Consider the following 16087-nt stretch of genomic DNA (forward strand, 5'->3'; position numbering starts at 1 on the left):
ACACAAACAAAAAACCTTCTATACTTTCCAAAACCTGCCAGTGACCCCAAAGTGAGACACATAACCAACTAGGTATATATACTTTAGCAGTCTCAAATTCTCATTAGTTGACTTGCAGTAATCGATGTTAGCACCTTGCTTCTGTTTACAAATCACTAATGTAAACACTGCTCTCTTTGGTATTCCTGCAATATTTTTTCACTCATGAGAAAACCTTAAGAATTCTGCTTACACCAAAGGAAAGTAGCAAGAAAACAGGTTACCGTGGAAGAATAAGGCCCTAAGAAAGGCAGCAGGTCGTATAGTTACCTCCGTGTGGGCAAAATCCCTGCCCTAAAACTATGCAACCTACTACCTCTTCCTAGGAACCCATTTTTTTTCTTGCCGATCTTCTACTTGGCAGATGCACTTCAAATTAACCTGTTACGTTAGGCCATACTGAGTTTCATTTCAAATTCAAACCAACTGGAATTCTTTCACTGATGATTTTGAAGTTACTAGGCATATGACTTTGGTAAAAGCCACAAATCTATCTGCTTAAAACTCAAACCTCAAGTTACACAGGAACAAGAAAATAACAATTACACCAAAGGATGTAATTATCTAGTCTAATACCTAGCCCACCAGATATCATTGGAGCCGACTTTTACTTAAAATATTTAATTACGAAAGTTAAGTATCAAATTTCACAAAATCTCCAGCCTTTGTTGATACAACTGGGAAATTCGGTGACACTGTATATAAATCCTGCTTACTAACTATCAACCAGAGCAAATTAACTTAACTGCCTGTTCCCCTTACATGTCATGTTTCCTAGTTACACCCAGCCCTTTCTGGGCCTCTGAAGGTTTATCAAGTTTTTGACCCCTGAATTACAATAAACAGAAGCAAATTCTGATCACGCTTTGTCACTATTAAAAACAAGTTTTTAGAGACTTCACTCTCCATACAGGCACTTTTAAAGTACTTTTACACAATGTACCAGTTCTCCACAATTCCAGCCATATACTGTTTGACTAATGAGGCCCTTATATGTAATTAATAGAAGATGTAAATTCATTTTCAACCATACTTTAGTTACTAATTAGATAAGTTTCCAATTGCAGAGTGGTAATCATAATCCACACTGAAGGCATGTTGTGTCAGAAAACCACAAAAATACATGACTACTTGCTACATTTTCAGCAGTGAGTTATGCATACTGTCAACTTAACAAAGATTAAGCCAAAGACAATTTCCTGCACATTCCCATTTTTGCCTTTGGCACACCAAAAGACAATGAGTATCATTTCCCCATTGTTTATATGCCCAGTTTAGAACAAAGACCAATAATCCATGGATGTGTCCATTTATATGACAGGGATAAAATAAAAAACATAAATTTGATCCAGGAGAAATCACCTGGGTTAGGCAAAACTCAAGGGAGAGTTTCATGTTTCCTCTCATGTAAAGTTCTGCGGCCAATGGCACTGCACTGTGATTATCTTAGCTATTAAGCTTCAGCCTGGGCATGGTTGCTCATGCCTGTAATCCCAGCACTTTGGGAGGGTGAGGCAGGAGGATCACTTCAGCCCAGGAGATTGAGGTTGCAGTGAGCTATGATTCGCTGCACCACTGCACTCCAGCTTGGGCAACAGAGTGAAATCCTGTCTCAAAAATAATTAAATTCAGGAAAATGGAAATATTTGTAAAGAGGTGACCTCTCCCTCACCTCCACACTTTGCCTCTTTCCCTCTTCTACCAAAATAAAATAGTTGGAACAGCAAGCAGAGAGCTTTTAGCCTTGCTTGACTGATTATAAGGCCCAAGGTAGCAGTATGGTTTGGCCACTGGAGGCTGAAACACAGGCCTTCATGAATGTTAATTCACATGGCCCCTTCAAGCATTTTTCTCTTATTTTCTTTACAGCAACAAATTATGGGCTTCCCCATCTGACATTTAAGGTGATTCCCCCTTTGTAAATGAAGGGCCACTTCAGGTTTGGGGGACAAAGCAGAGATCTTAGCAACTTACTAGGGAGCAAGGATAGAACCCAGAGCCAATCCTTCCTTTTCCAGGGTGGTGAGTAAAGCCTGTCTAAATCAACAGACCAATGAAACAGTGCTTACGATATTCTCCACAGCCACCCAAAACTCCAACTGGGAATGAATCATAATCAACCTGACTCACAGACAGTGCCCTTCCAGTTTGTATATTTATCTTTACCAACCAGGACCTCAGCCCGGACATGTGTACCAGGATGTAAAGCAGGGAACCTGTTCATAATTCCAAAGAGGTCTGCACCCCTATTAAGATTTCCTGAAGGGTACTTACTTTCTCCACTCTTTTTGCTTAATTTCAAATTTCTGAAATATACCACATGTAAGAATTAAAAATATTTTATCACTGTGTCTATCATACTATAACAGAGAAAATTTACAAGTGATAATCTGTAAATGCAAAGGAATGTTAAATTTAATTCTTCTGAGTTTTAATATCTAGATAAAAACAAACAAAATAATGCAGCAAGTCTACTCCTCAGGGAAGGCAATAGATTGTATAGTTATCTCCTGAACAGGGTAAAATCACTACCCCACAACTATACAATCTACTACCTCACTCTGATAGAGCACTCTGATCTTTTCTTCTGGAATGGAGAGTACAATCTTTTTTAAAAGAAAATTTCAACATAAAATTATAAGCATCAATGAAAATATACACTTATTCTGAAATAGAAGAATGAGACAAGAAGCAAAAGTATCCCTACCCCCGGATAGTCTACTTGCTAAAATCTCCAAAATAATAAACAACTTGCACACCATAAACAAATGCTGCACTACAGCCTTTTTAGACAAGTCAATCTTAAACACTGTACAAAATTACTGACTTTCTATGAGGCCACCTGGATGCAGACTTTTCTATCACGTTAGGAAAGACAGTAGATTGTATAGTTATCTCCCAGTGGTGGGTGTGACCCTAAAACTATACAACCTACTACCTCATCCCACAGTGAAGAGTACATCCAGGGTGAATGCTGAAAAGGAACCACAGCTGAGCACCACGGAAGGCTTTCTCCTCGGCAGTCCTGGTTCCCTGTGTGAGTAACGGGGGAAAAAAAACTATTAGACCATTTTAACTCACTTAACTTGAACATAAAGTTTAACTGAACATTTTTGCTACATGCATCATCTATGCTGTGCTTTCTTTTCATTTCCTATATTTTGTTAATAGTACTTTAAATGCTTGGTTATCCGAATCCACTTCTAAAACCACACATTAAGAAGATTGAGAAATCACCTTCTTACCACTACCCTCATACTATTATCAGCTTTTGGTTTTCTTATAGTTATTACAAATGAAAATTCATGAAATCACTTATTCTTCCTTGAGAAATAACAAAAAGATCATTCATTACAAAGGAACATAATAGTCTCTAATGAGACCCAATGACTTTAAAACCCCAGAGTCCTATACATCATGCACAATACATGACTAAATACACTAGTACAAAGGGATGGTATTAAAAACATGCATACATTAAGAGTAACTAATTTTTAAAGGAACCCACTCATGTATACTATGCCACAAACACTAAGTGATCGTATTAGGAGAAAAATCAATCACCTGAATTTAATCAAGATCCTTTCTTTTAACTAGAAAGGTGCTACGGGGATGGAAGGCAAAGCCCAAAATATTTAACAACCCCAATTAATCTAAACCATATTAGTCTTTTATAGACATCATCCTTAGGTAGCTACTGTAAGTATTGTTTAAGGTAAGCATTAAATTTAATGCTGAAAAAATTTATTGTGTAGTTACTTAGTAACCAAAAATACTCATTTTTTTCATTACAAAACATAATCAAAAACATACAGCTCAAGGTAATAGAATTTCAAGTCCAGAAATAAACCCATATATTGTGTTAACAGATTTTCAACCAGGGTGATGACACAATTCAATTGGAAATAACAGTTTTTTTCTACAAATAGTGCCAGGACAACTGGATATCCATATGCAAAAGAATGAATTTGCATTCTTCTTTGTAAATTGGCATCCTTTGCAAAAGTAACTTATAGCAATTTAATGGAAGGCAAAAGATGTAATAGATATTTTACCAAAAATATCGCTCATAAGCACAAATGGCCAATTAAGTACATGAAAAGATGCCTACAACATTATTCATTATGGAAATGCAAACCAAAACTGCTTCACACTCATTAGGATGGCTAAGAATCAAAAAGATAATACACTGTTGGTTGGCAAGGATGTGGAGGAACCCTCACAGACTGCTGATGGGAATGTGAAACAGTGCAGCTGCTTTGAAAAACAGTTTAGCAGTTCATCAAAAAGTTAAACAGTCACCATATGTGGAATCAGAAATATATATATTTGGTTTTTGACCCAAGTTGGGCTTTAGGAACATACAGCTCCTAAAATCCCCAGACTCTCCCAAGAGATGAATGTCTTTTCAACGCTAATGAGACGACTTGTGACTGGAGGCATCTGGATAGCTTCAGGAGGGGTGCTGGTCACTAGGAAGACCATGGCATGATCAGATGGGTGTAACTTTCAGCCTCACCCCTTAACCTCCTGGGAAAGGGAGAAGGGCTGGAGAATGAGCCAATTCTCAAAGGCCAATGATGCAATCAATCCTGCCTAGGTAATGAAACCTCAATAAAATCCCCCCCATGTCAGGGTTCAAAGAGTTTCAAGCTGAAAAACACATCCTTGTGACAGGAGGGTGATATGACTCCAACTCCACAGAGACAGAAGCCCCTGTCCTGGGAACCCTTTCGGACCTCATCTTAAGTACCTCTTCATCTGGCTGTTCATTTGTATCCTTTATAATGAACTGTTGATATAGCAAGTAAGTAGTTTCTTCCTGTGTTGTGAGCCATGCTAGCAGATTATAGAGCCAGGAGGGAGTTGTAGGAATGTCCAGAATTTATAGCTGGTTGAAGTTCAGGTGGCAACCTAGGACTCAAAGCAGGTATTTGAAGCGCGGGCAGTTTTGTGATTGAGCCCTTAACCTGCAAAGTTGGTGTCAGAACTGGTTGATGGGTAAAAACCATTCACCGTATGACAAAGCAATTACATTTCAAGGTATATATCCAAGAGAACTGAAATCAAAAACTGGTCCACAAATGTTCACAGTACTACTCAATTTGCAGTCAAGAAAAATTGAGGTTCAAATCCTGGCCCTATTCATTCCCTATCACTGTAATCTTGCACAAGTAATTTAGCCTTTCTAATCTTTCAGCTTTCCTAGCTGTAACATCAATGCATCTGTAAGAAAAAGGAATTTACCACACATCCAACACATGAAGGCTCCACTCCATCTTCTCTGGGTGAAAACTGGTGCTAAAAAGTTTAACTTGTTCCAAATTAGAAGAGATAGCACTGAATCACCAAACTGTACTATACCTTAGCCCATTTCAATTCTACAAGGCCAGGTGATTCAAGGCATGAACTTTAGACAATTGTCCCTGAAAAGTCAAGCTAAAACTTTTCCCCAGAACCAGAACTGTACTTACTTTTTAAAGAATGACAGCCAACAGCAAAAACGCTATCTCCAACTCCAACCAATTTTCTCATTTAAAACATGTTTAAATCTTCAAACATTATACAATGTATTATTTTTCCAATCTTGGTGAGTATAGCATGCTTGCCTTGTACTATCTTTCTCAATCCAGCAATGTAAATAAGTGTCATATTGCTAGAAAGCAATCTGATAATTTACATACCAAGGACTATTAACATGAATAGCCCTCAATTTTTCAGAAATCATATACAACAATAATCCAATAAACAATATTGTTAACAAATCAGTACTAACCCTTAATCTTGTATGTTACTTTATTATACACATAAATTGATTTTATATTCTAATGGCTCCCAACCATGTTGTCAATAAATCTAACAGCTGAGGAGGGGCAATGTTCAGTTAGGCAATTTTTCATAAACATAGATCATAATCCATATACTAGAATTTATGAATTACAAGAACCCATGGAAATGTTCATTTGAAATAAAGTAAAAACCCAAACACATGCACTAAACCTAACTATACAATACCCGGAAGCTGGGAAAGAGTGGGGTATCTAGCTAGTGTACATTCAGTTCTCGAAATTTTTCTGCCCATAGTTAAAGTCTGCTTCAGAATCAAAGACCTGCTCCCCTATTTACTATGTTCTTACAGGTATCATGTAATCTCTGGGCCCTTGCTTACATTTTTAGGATACTATTAGCTAAAACTATCAGAATTTGAACATTCAGATAATTCTCTTTTAAAAACTAACTAATATACTTTTATGTCCACTATCCTTCTTCATATATTGCCTCAATCTATAGACGGAACTTCCCATTAAAAATCATGACAATTTAAAGTCAAAGTTCAACTTAGACAAAATGTATCTTAAGATGCTCATTTCATTCAGCTCAACATACCAGTATAGGAAAGGATTTAAAATGGCTTTGGGATCAAGCAGCTACTTAGTGGCTATATTCTTGGGATAGGTTTAGTTCTCTCATCTCCAATTAAAGAACTACAACATTCACAGCTCATGGGGTTGCTGTAAGGACTGGGATGTATGCAAAGCAACTTAATGACCCAGAAGTTAAGAATTCAACAAATGGCAACTGAATTCTTAATAAACTAATTTGAGAAACTGTCCTAAGAGAGTAATTTTACCTTCCTAGATATACTTGTAAATACTTACCATCAATTAAAAACATGCTATGAAGAGGCAAATCACTTACTAATTATGAATAAACTTGTCTGTCTATATCTGCATTTATATCAAGTTTCTATAACTAAGTCTGTTAACATTCACATTCCTAATTTTTTTTGCAATTTATTTTTCAATTTGTTTTAAGCTGACAAAAATTATTTTTGTAGTGTATGTGTTTTGAAATATGTATACATTATGAAATGGCTAAATCAAGTTTATTAACATATGCACTACCTCTCATACTTAATTTTTTTGTTGAGAACACTCAGGACACATTCCTAACTTTAAAATGGTAACATTTTAAAAATATCTTCTAAATCCTTAAAATACACTAAACTTAGTCCAGAAGCAAACACATTCTACGTTCTATATACTTAATATCTATTAAGAGTTTGAATTTTCTGAGCCAAAATGTTTTCCCAAGTTTGATTTCCTACCTTTTGCATTAATTTACATACACTCCTATAACAAAGTAGCTCAGAAACTTTTATTTTTAAAAACCTTTATTCAAATTTCATCTTATGGCTGCACAAATCTCATTTTGGCTAATATTCCCTATGTGTAAAAATTTCATCCAGTTTCATGTGCTGATACAAATCAAAATCAGAACACTGGCTACATGCTAAAGACTTCTTGCAATCTCAAATATTCAGCTGAATATCAATGAAATTATCTGCTGCTGATGCTAGCTGGATATTATATTGCTATTAAGCAAATTCTCCAATAGTATTTTGCTTCCTTTGACAGACAGCATGCATAATTGACAAGATAATGAAGGTTTTACAATTAAAACCAATAATCAAGTTTCTCTAAAGAAAGTTAACGTAATTCTAAGATATCATTTCTTATCCTATCAAACATTTTACTAACCCTGAGATTCATGTTAAATTTTAAATAGCTAGGTACTAGGTCAGGTTTCGCAAAAGGATCATTTCCTTTCACTGTCTCTTAGAGACACAGCAGCATTTAAGATGCTCTTACTGATTAGATCAACATACTAAGTTCTGGGAATTTTTTAAAAGACAGCTAATGCTATGTCAATTCCCAGTGTTCTTCTAAAATTTTCCAATGCAAACTGTTAATTTTGGACCACCTTCCCTGCTACCACAAGCACATTCTATGCTACCTCTATATACTTAAGTAAATTCTGCTGCAAATCCTATAATGCATGCAAATACTTAGGGTGATGCAGAGCATCCAACTTGGGTGACTTGTGCTTATTGATCATCACACATACCACTACTGTACAACCCTTTAAAATCTTATGTCCTCATATCCTCCATTATACTGATCTCTTCCTGGGTTGGGTGGGGGGAATTGCTTCCAGGACACCCTCCGATCACACACACACACACACTGCCCCCATACCAAAATCCAAAGATACTCAAGTCCCTTACATAAAGTGGCATCACATATCTGCATAGAACCTACACACATCCTCCAGTATAGTTTAAGTCATCTCAATTATTTATAACACCTAATACAATGTAAGTGCTATGTATGTAGTTGTTATACCGTACTTTTTGGTTATTATTTTTATTGTTGTATTCTTTTTTGGGCACCCCCACCCCAGATATTTTCAGTATGAGGTTGGTTGAATCCCAGGATGCAGAACCCTCGGATATGGAAGGCTAACTGTACTTAACAGAAGAAAAAAATGCTCTCACATCATATTCATCATCTGTTATTTTAAAACAAATCACCTAAAATATCCCTAAGGAAGCAAAAGTAACTTAGCAAAAGTATAGATAGCTGTCAGCTGCCTCAGAACACTTAAATCTTGTATCTCAAATGAACCTAAGAAATCACCTGATGCAATTTCCTCACACTGGAGATGACGCTGTGGAGAGACAGAGAGCATTTTCGGCTGGTTATCTGAAACTACAAATATTTAGCTAAAGAAATCTAATTTTTTAGAAGCAGATAGAAAAATCCACTAGACTTACACTGTTCATTTGGTAACCACTAGCCACATGTCACTACTGAGCACCTAAAATGTGACTAGCCCAAAGTGTTATGCACCATAACTGTAAAACACACTCTGGATTGCAAGACTTAGTACCAAAAAAGAATAATGGCTCTCATTCTATCTAGTTATTTAAGGAAGTCCACTCTTAAGTGATTATGCTCAGAACATCCACCCACACAGGCAAAAAGCATGTAATGAATGATCAGGCCTCTTTTACTCCAGTCCTGAAGTCACTGAGGCAATGTTGACAATTCATTACTGGGAGTCTGGATTCTTCTATTTTCACCTAGACATGGGAAAATCATTGGCAATTAATACTCTGGGATGGAAAAGATACTTTACAGTGTAAATAAAAGCTTCTCAGGCTATTAAAAATATTAAGTGATTTCAGGCATGCTGAACGGCAAATCTATTTCCCAACTGGTGAAAACTAAAGTGAGAGGAATATGTTTCACCAAATATAAATACACCAGGACTGCTTTTAATATTCTTTGGAGAAGACCAGTGCTATAAGTGAGAAAACCACTCTTTAGAAAGACTGTTTTTCAGTATTTCTTGACACCCTCACAAAAAAATGCTGCAGCGGACCTCCAGCCGCAGCATTCATGTATAACTGAATCAACACACTATTTCACGGAACACACTATTTTCTTTTTTTTTTGAAATTCTGATCACCACTCACTAAAGTGATTCCATGACCCAATGACTCAAGACCTACAATTTGAAACACTGGTTTGGTACTCCTAATACTGAGTAATTCCCACTATGAGTAAAGCTATTACATACTACCTTAGCTACCAAAATAAACAGTGCACAATATCTAGCGTGCTGTTCTCTAAACCAAGAAATGTCTAGTTAATGTTAACAGGAATAAAATGCCCTTAAGGAGTAAACATGAGACCAACTTGTTTAATATTGATCTCTTCACTCTGTAAGTCTGAACTCTGCGAGTTACAAACTTTTGCTTTTCATAAACAGGTGTTTTGTCTCCCTATACTTTTCAGACTTGCAAAATTCTTGAGTCTCCCAAATTCAAGAGGTTCAATTTAGTGATAGGCACCCATAGCCTCTTTCAACATATAGGAAAATACCTTTTGTCACTGCAATATAACTATCCAAAAGCATTAACTTTCCCCCCACGTGACTTATAACTGTACCCAAATGACAGGTTAACACATTAACTGCCATGTGAGTCATATTTAACTCATGCTAGTCCTGAGACCAGGGCCACGTGAAGCATATGTAACTCATGTCTCTTCACCTTGGCAGATGTGAGAACTATTTTTCAAGTCGCATGTAAGTCACGCACAAAAAATAAAAAACAACAAATTTTTCATTAAATTAGAAAGGATCGTTTTGTTTTTGAAGTTTTTTATTTTGTTTTCGTAATAAAACATCATGGGCCCAGGGAAAAAATGTTTTTTCCTAGTGTGGCAGTCAGTGTGTTAAATTGCTAGGCATCACTGAATTTACAAAACGTCAAGACACTCGTCTACTCTCTAAAAGTGTCAAAATAATACTTTTAATAAATATGTATAATAAACATCTTCACAAAACCCAAAGTAACTTCCAAGTTTTTACTTCCTTAACTACACATACTTCCTGAACATACTGTAAATGAAACCCGACTTCCAAACAGCAGAAAAATCTGGACATAATTATTTTCTAAGCTACATATAAATTTAGAATTTGACACTGAATTTTCTTATACTATTGCATGATTTTCAGGCCACAAGAAATAAAGGCAAAGAAATGCCAAATGATGTTTGTCAAGAAAGCAGTATATATCAACAGAAGTTAAAAAAAGAAAACCAATTTCCTGATTTACTTCAAGATTTAACAGTCTCCACTACCTTTTCCCCGTTTGCCAATCCTCTCGTAAATAAGTCTATATAAAAAAAATTCATAAAGCTGAAAAATACACACCATCATCTCTGACACCGAACCTACTGTAAAAAGTTGGAAGACCGAAGGGCACTGCTGGCCAAGGACATAAAGGTTACCATATTCCTCACACTAGAGCCTCCTGTCAAGGAAGTTTATTAGTTAGCCTTGGAAGCACTCAGTTCCAAGAGTTGGCGGCGTCAAGTCAAAAGGCCAGCACCGTTTCCGGTGACATCGAGCCGCAAATCTCCCAAACCCTGTCCCCTGGACATAATTTCCTTTCGCTCTCGCGTTCCCCTCCCCCTCGCCAAGGACGGCTGCTGCAGCGGACCTCCAGCCGCGGCAGCTGCTACAGGAAGGGAGGCTGCACTTGGCCGAGGGGAGCAGGGGCAGAGAGCCAGCCCCGGCTCTCCCGCCCTCCCGGCCTGCGCCTTCCCGCCCCGTCCCGCCCCCCCACACTTCCTACCTTCCCTCCTTCATCCCAACCCCCAAGGCCAAGGTCTCCCCGGCCCACAAACCTGATAACGGAAGTGACGTCAGAAGGACCTGGCAGCGCCCGCAGCCAGTCACGCCACAGCAGGAGGCGGCACCAGCCAACGGGCGCACACCAGAGGGCGGGACTTCCGCCCGCCCCAAGTTTGATTGAAGCAGGGGGAAGGGAAGAGTAAAGAATGTGAAGAATGACCCCCCTCCCCCGCCCCTCCAGTGAGGGGCTGGGCGGGAAGCTGAGGGGGTTGGGGCCGGCCCCGCAGTGGCCACGCGGCACCCCTCCCCCGCGCCCGCGCCCCGAGCACCCGCGGCCTCGGCTGGCAGCTCGCCGGCCGCCTAAGGCCCACTCGCCCGCCCGCCAGAGGGGGCCAGGCCGCCCCACGGGCCCCAGGCCGTACACTAGCTGGGCAGGCGCGGGCCGGCCCACGGCTCTCCCCTCCTGCCCTTCCGTCGCCGCGGGTCTGAGGAAGAGAAAATGGCGACGGCCCCGCGCTCGCCGTCGCGCCCGCCGTACCCACCTCAAGCTCGCGGAGAAAGCCGCCACGGGAATGGTCAGGCCCTCGCGCCCACCGCTGCCCGGCGCCACCGCCCGGAAAGCAGCGCGCGAGGACCCGGATGGGAGCGCGGGCGGGCGCCGCCGCGGCGGCCTGAGGGAAGGCAGCGCGGGCGCTGGGAGGCCGAGGCGGAGGCGGGCGCCGCGGCCAGTGCGCGAGCTCATTGGTGGACCGTCTGATTGACGTGCGTCTAGCCCTTTCCCCTTGGAGGAGCTAGGCTGGCCCGTCCCCCTTCGAGGGCGGTGGCTGGGCCCACCGCGCGCTAGGAGGCCCCCGCAGGAGAGGCGGACCTGGCCCGCCCACCCTGACTGTCTCCTTCTTTCCCATTGCAGGGCCGGAAGAGTGGCGGGGGCGGTGTCCTCCGGACCCCGCCCTCCGCACGTGATGGGCAAGCCTTGTCACGTGGCCGCCGAGCGCGCTGCCCGCGGGGCGGGGCGGCGCGGCCTGGCGGCTGTACTCACTCTGGCCCTTGGGGGCGACTTCCACGTGCACGTGCCCGAAGGCCTGGGTGCAGGCCAGTATGCAGCGCCCCCAGGAGGCCTTGGGCCAGCCGGTCTTCTTTCCATACCTCAGTTTGCTCTTTTGTCAATTGAAAGAGTTATGCCTGCCTAACATCTCACTTTTAAGTTTTCTTTTTGTTATTTTGTGTCCCATATTTTGAAAATTTTTGTCTTAAAACGTTTTTCAAAGCAATCCTTAATTTTCCTATTTTAAAGTTGACCCAAAACAAAGTTCTTCCACCCACATTACTACTTTCCCATACTAGGACTCCAGAAAACAAGGCACTGGTTAAGGTGCCCTTTAAGGTTTCTGCCAGTTCTAAGATTCTGTGGTTGCGTCCCCGCAAAACCTGGGCTCTAGTTCTGTTTTTACCAATTCACTACAATTCTGTGCACAGCACTTTTAAAAAAATTGGATCCTCATCTGTAACAGAACTTTGGGAATTAGCACTTTACATTTTATGCTACACGTTTATGTTTGTGATCTCTGGTTGTGCCACCTGGTATCTGCTATCCTTTTAGCACTTGCATTAATGCATGCTATAAATGCCAAAGAAGTTAAGAAGATGGAGACTTTATTTTTTGGGCTAAAGTGAATAAGAGAAACTAGAGGAGAGAAAACTTGAGCTTGAGCCTGAAGGATGGGTGGGATTTAGGGAAGGATTCGCCGGCCAGAAAGGAGGTTGTGTTCAGAAAGGAGAGAGCAGGCCCCTGAGCTAGAGTGCAGTTCAGGAAAAGATTGGGCTTGTGTTGTAGAGCAGTGGTCCTCAACTTTTTTGGCACCAGGGTCTGATTTTTCTGGGGGGCAGGGCGGGGAGTGGGGGGTGGTGTTCAGGATGATTCAAGCACGTTACATTTGTTGTGCAGTCAAATCTCTCTGGTAATATGATCAGTATTTGCCACCACTCCCCAGTGCTAGCATCACCACCTCAGCTCCAGGTCAGATCATCAGGCATAAGATTCTCTTAAGGACTGCACAACCTAGATCCCTCCCATGCGCAGTTTACAGTAGGGTTCTTGCTCCTGTGAGAATCTAATGTCCCCGCTGATCTGACAGGAGGTGGAGCCATGATGCCAGCAATAGGAAGCGGCTGTAAATACTGATGAAGCTTCTCTGGCTGGACTGCAGCTCACCGGTTTCTGGCCTGGGGGTTGAGGACCACAGCTGTAGAAGGCATGGAACTCTTACGGCAAAGATTGTATTGTTCATGTATATCCCAAGTACCCAGCGCAACCATAGCGTGGTATTAAATGAAATCTGGTAATGATGAGGTAGGCTGAGGTGGGAAGAAAGTATTAACAAATAAATGAGGATATTGTTGGGTATTAAAGTTTAGAGGTGCTATTAATATGAGCTTCAATTATATAGTAGAGGCTGGTGGGTCAATGTGTTAAAGAAGAAATTTATAGCAAGAGGCCCTGTAGCACTATGAGCCTTTCTGACATTTTCTTCACATGTTCGTTGGAAAGTTCTTGGTAAGTGCTTTTGACATCTATTACTGTTTTCTTTCTCATGCTTCATTTTCTACCCTTCAAGGCCAACTAAATGACCGTACAGTAGAATTCATTGAAAAGATTAATAGATTTGACCGTATAAATGAAACTGAATTTTTAAAAACTTTAAAGTTAAAAGACAAATAACAAATTGGAAAAGTCATTTGTAAAAGCTGTAAGAGACAAAACATTAATTAGACTGTCTGGTGGTGAAAAGCAAGGATCTGGAACCAGACAGCTGAGGTGAATCCCAGTTCTGCCTCTTCCCAGCTATACAACTGCACAACATTAGAAAAACTGAATTATCTTTTCTGTGCCTCAGCTTCTTCATCTATAAAATGAGGATTATAATAATACTTACCTTATAGGCTGTTGAAAGGATTAAATGTAAACATCCCAAGTACTTAGAAAGTGCTTGGTATGTATAGTAATTGTTTGCTAATAATATGGTATCCTTAATATATAAAGTGGATTTTTTGATCAATAAGAAAAGTGAACAATGCTATTAAAATATGGACAAAGGAAATGAACTAGCAATTCACAAAAGAAAAAATGAAAATGGCCCGTAAACATGAAAAGATGCTCATCCTCATTAGTAATCAAATAAATACAAATTTTAAAAAGCACTGAAATCTTTCTCAACTCTTAGTTAATCAGTGACATTGTAGAAGAAAACATTGGAGGCAGGAGTGTAAATTTATATGACTCTTTAAAAAATATATATCCTTTAATCCAGTAGTTAGCCACTGCTAGGAATTTGTGCCTAGAAAATAACAGGACAAATGTACAAAGATTCCTACACAGGCTGTTCATCATCTTGTCTATAGTAGCCTCAAATCACAACCATATCCCAGTATACCATAGTTGATTGCATAAATATATTATGGTCCAAACATGCCATGAAAACCTATGATGGTGATGTGGATCTAGATTTATAATTGTGGGAAGATTATCAGGGTATATTGTTAAGTGAGAAATAAGGTTACCAAAAAATGTGTATGATATCCCATAAACCTTAAACAACAATTAGTTCTGGAATGACTCACGATCTTTATTGTCCTTACGCATTTCTGGATTCTTGGCAGTATTTCTTTCATAATCAGGAAAAATATAAAAATAAAAGCTATGCCACAGACTGTTAGTTGTTCCCCAACATCCATTGTCTTCTTTTTCTATAGTAAACAGAAAGCCTGTTTTTAGGTGATTGCAGAACTATTAATAAGTCACCCTTGAATGTAACTATGTGCCCAAGTTCTGGCTGGTGAACTGTGAGCTGAAGGATGGGAGGGGGTTCTGGTTCTGCCCATCTAGGGAAGGGCTTGCCCCCTCTCTCCCCTTTCCGATTTCCAGCTGTCTGGGTGGAACACGGGTATGGTGGAGAGCCACTGTGCCCACCAGCTGAGAGCAGCTACATAAAGCAAACCCAAGTCCCCTGGTGGGCATCACGTGGCACTTGCCACACAAGGATGGACTTTAAGTGAGAGAGACATAACTTCCATCTCATTTAAGCCCCTGAAATTTCAGGGTACTTCCACTAGAAGCTAGTCTGATGAGGCAGGCATGCATGTGGGCATTGTATGGAAAGAGCACACAGCCTTTGGAGTAGAACAAACAAGGGAGAAGAATGCACAGCAACTCTGTTTCCTATGGGACACCCTTGGGAAATTGAAATATCTCTGCATTTCAGTTAGATCAAACATAGGAAAGTGATTTGGGGCTGCTGAGTGCTAAACAGACCCCGGTTGTCATTAACAGTCATTTGGCAAAGGGTAAGAAGAGCATGCATTTGACTCCTTGCCCGGAACCAAACAGAATGACCCGACTGCGGTGCAGACCAGCCCGTGGAATACCATAGTTGGTTCCAGTCCTTAGGTTCTAGTCCAAGTACATCCCCATGGCCTGGCCTCAGCCTCTCTCCACTCCCCACTCTTGGTGGTGGCACAGCTCCTACTGCTGCTCAGGTTACCTGGCAGGCTTGTCCTATCTTTATCTGGTCTGCCCTAGGCATTCAGATGGCATTTGAATCTCCCCTGTTCCGAGAGGAGTTTCCTGGCCACCCAGTCTAAGTCCCCACCTCAAATCAGTATTTCACCACTACGTTTCTGTAACATCTACAACATTTTAACACTCTCTGAATCCATCTTGCTTGTTTTATTGATGTTCTCCCTCCACGAGGGCAAGGAACTTGTCTGGCACCTTTTCACTACTGTGTGTATCCCCGTATCCTAGAACAGGACCTGGCACACACAGTAGGCACTCAGGAAATATCTCTTGATGTGTGGAGTTAAAAGTGAAGAGACTGGGATAGTTTGCTTGAAGGATACAAATAGAAGGAGAAGCCATAAAGAGAGCTCAGGTTGTGAGGGTCAGGACCTGCAGAAAGTATGAATAAGCCAAGGAAGAGGCAGCTGACTGGGCCCAGGAGGAGAATTGGGTGGAGTTGCTGAGTCTTGAGTAGGCCAGCAAACTCCTGCTGCTGAGGTTCTC

The 16087-nt window shown here is 40.7% G+C and overlaps 1 pseudogene; it reads left to right on the top strand.

Annotated features, from left to right (window-relative positions):
- The window catches only part of LOC123645731, an 81388-nt pseudogene extending 70179 nt beyond the window's left edge, over positions 1-11209 (top strand).
- Positions 11210-16087: the final 4878 nt, after the last annotated feature.

This window comes from Lemur catta, chromosome 10 (genome assembly GCF_020740605.2).
Source record: "Lemur catta isolate mLemCat1 chromosome 10, mLemCat1.pri, whole genome shotgun sequence".
Taxonomy (NCBI): domain Eukaryota; kingdom Metazoa; phylum Chordata; class Mammalia; order Primates; family Lemuridae; genus Lemur; species Lemur catta.